Here is a 3,417-nt window from a genome sequence, read left to right on the forward strand (position 1 = left end):
GGAAAAATAACGGGAAATTTAAACTTCTGAAAATTCAAGAAACTTTTAGCATCCAAAGGTGGAAAAATTACAAAAATTTTTCTGCAGAAAACTAAATAAACTAATCACACACTAAAACCACAATCATACATCATATATAGTCAAACTGTTGGCATGTAAATGTTATGGGGTTTTGAATTAAATTAGCTCCAAATCTTAAATTAAATTTTAGGAGTCCAAATGCACTCAAGATTTATATGCTTGCAAAATTTTAACTGTTCCTTTGATTAATTAATTAATTAATGAGTTGGTAGAGAGAGCAACACATTGGGCAACATTCAAAGGTTCATCATACTTAAGCCCGTACAAAATTTGGCATCCGTTTTATCATTAGGATAAGCTAGCTGAAATTTCCTTCCAGCTTTTAAAAGCATAGATGATCATTTATCGCCATCACAGTGGTTTCTGTAATCCCTAACAACTCCACCTGCCTTCACACTTCACAGTTACTAGTAAATTTCAGTGCATCATTATCAATCCTAGTGATGAATTATCAACAGTATAGCACCTCTACCAACTCAACTCAACTCAACTCAACTAAGCCTTTATCCAAAAAATTTGAGGTCGGCTATAGCACCTCTACCAATGCTTGTGAATTCCTATTGATGATGGTTATTGCTAATTTGCTATCAGTAATTGGTAATTTCTATTTTTATTCATATCACCACTGCTATGATCACTGCATTGTCATTGACACACCAACATTAATTAATCCTTGCTAATATGCGTGCAACAGTATATCCAAAATTGAAATAGCTATTGAATTGATTTTGGAAAATGCAATCACAACTTGAAACAGTTATTTTTGCCTCAAAAGAGCAATCTTTAAGAAATCTAATGCAGAATGACATGTACACAAACATTGCAACCAAACTTACAACAATTTTCATTGCAAAAGGAGCTTACTTGCCCCTGTAAGTGCTTAGAAAACCCAGAACAAATCTTTGACTATATGGAATCAAAAGCATATCCTAATCTTCCCCAAAACAAACAACTACTTACATTACAAAAGATATGTAGAACAGATTAGTAGATAGACAAAATAATACTGCTTAAGTAAAATAAAAGCCCAAAATAACTACTATCATGATGCACAACAAGAAAAAGAGTTTAATATGAGATTCTTACCCATAAAGATCACAAAACACCCTCAGAATTTATCCAGCAAACATAATACCTCCAACCTAAAAAGAGAAATCAAAGAAATTATATTATTCTGACAGTGCCAATATTATCGGTGAGTTCCCAAGAACCTATAATGTATAACCTTTCTCAAGAAATGCCAATGTAGGAAGAAAATTTGGGAGTGAAGCAGCCAACATTAGTTAGACAATTTGCACCCCATCAACAAAATCTCTAACACATCACAACTTCCAAATTGAGGAAGCAAATTTACAAGTTTTGAAAAGCATATATAACGAAACTATGCTTCATAAAAATCAGAGAAGATTAAATAATTCAGTATAAATATAACCAAGGGTTCCAGATGCCACAAAAATGGAAAATTCATTCTGGGTATCCTACGATTCGGCTAATTAATCGACGAAGGGTTTGTATTCTAGTTCGAGAGGCCTCAATTCAGAATCTTTACCTCTCTACTGGGACCTTTGCTCATAAAATTATTACATTTCAAAACAAAACCTTTTACTTGTGTGAAATTGGTTCTAAGAACTCAATCATTTCAATGAGATCACAGTTCACAAGATCCTCCATCGACACCAGTATTCAAAGGTAAACTTGGATAAGAGTGCATTTCTCATAGCACTCCCTTCATAGGTCCCTTCGTTCCCTATCTAATTGAAATTTTTTCCACAGAAAAGAAGAAGATGCACAGTGAATATGAACCAGAACAAGAGACTCATCTTGCGGTATGGTTATGAAACCAAAACAAGAGCTCAGCGATATGGCACAGCGAATCGTTAAGTTGTATGCGGCGAAATAGAGACTGAGCCTAAACAAAGAGAGAGTGAAGTTGTATGCGGCAAACCATCTTCCGTGTCGTAAGGTCTTTTTTTCTGTCGCTCTTTCGCGGTGTTAAACCTTGTTTAGAGTTCTGTAATTTAGAGAGGGAAAAGAGAGCTGCTTTTGTGTACCAGATTGGAGAAGGATATTGTACTTATGACGGAATTAATCACCGCTGATTTGTATTGATTTGTATCGATTTGTATCGGACGGTTCAAGTGATACTAAATGTTGTTGGTATCAATAAGTGTAAAGTATGGAAGCCGTAGAAGATCGTTCCTTTATAAGATTCAAACTTTTTCACCATGTTTACTAAATGTAAAAACATATTTAAGGATTAAAAAGAAAAAGATGCACTTGTTTTGTTCACATTATTATTAAGAAATTTAAAAAATATATTATTTTAAATATTCATTAAAAAATAATTAAAAATATTTAATTATTTTCAAATTTTTTATAATTAAAATGCATTAAAATTAAATTTAAATTAAAAAAATTTTGTTTTGTCAGCTTCAATAGCTATACCTAAATAGCCATATTCTGATTTTGTCAAATCGTATTGGGGTGACTTGTGATTATTAATACCATTAATGAAGCATAGCAAGAATTTCTAGCAGATTAGGGAGAAAAGTATGTAATCGTTATGAATAAGGAGCAAAACAATTGAATATCCAACCCCTAGAAGTGGATAAAATTACAGAGAGGGGTATATAAAAATAACGTTATGCTCACCAATGCTAAGGAGCATGAAGTAGAAGGGAATAACCTTCCTATTTTAATTAAATCTTCCACGTCAACTTCACCTAAACATGCATAATCTTCTTTTAACTTTTTTATTTTTAATATTTTTTTACATGCTTTTTTATTTTTTATATTAGAAGCAAAGAAAATCTTCTTCTCATAATGCTGCAGCCGTTGCACAATGGATGTGTGAGGAGAAGGGAGATTTTGCAACAATATATATATATATAATAATACTAGTAGCGAGTATTTGGTCTGGTGGTTGAGTTTAAGCCATGAAATTTTGACGTATTGGGTTCAAGTCCTACTAAAAATATTCACAAATATAACTATCTTCACAGGTAATAAATAATGGATACATACAAGTATTCACGGGGTACCCACTATCCGATTCTTTAATAGTAAATCTGAACTATACGAAATTCACTTAAAAAATATCTAAATTAATCCCATTAGGGTTCGGGAGAGTCTTATAAACCTGCATGGGTAAAAGAAAAACATAATTCTATCACAAATTTTTTAAAGAAAAACATAATTTTGTCAAAAATTTATAATAAATAAGTAAATTTGTCACAAAATTTGTGATAAAATATATTGTTCCGTCACAAATTTATGACGAAAAAATCATTTTTTATCACAAATTTGTGACAGAAAATATATTTTGTAGCAAAGTTT

General features: G+C 31.7%; 1 non-coding gene across 1 annotated transcript; it reads right to left on the bottom strand.

Annotated features, from left to right (window-relative positions):
* Positions 1-1,502: 1,502 nt before the first annotated feature.
* Positions 1,503-1,652, bottom strand: LOC131181286 (small nucleolar RNA snoR145). Its single transcript, XR_009149912.1, has one exon. It is a non-coding gene; the product is annotated as a small nucleolar RNA snoR145 (small nucleolar RNA).
* Between the last annotated feature and the right edge of the window lie 1,765 nt (positions 1,653-3,417).

This window comes from Hevea brasiliensis, chromosome 6, assembly GCF_030052815.1.
Source record: "Hevea brasiliensis isolate MT/VB/25A 57/8 chromosome 6, ASM3005281v1, whole genome shotgun sequence".
Taxonomy (NCBI): Eukaryota; Viridiplantae; Streptophyta; class Magnoliopsida; order Malpighiales; family Euphorbiaceae; genus Hevea; species Hevea brasiliensis.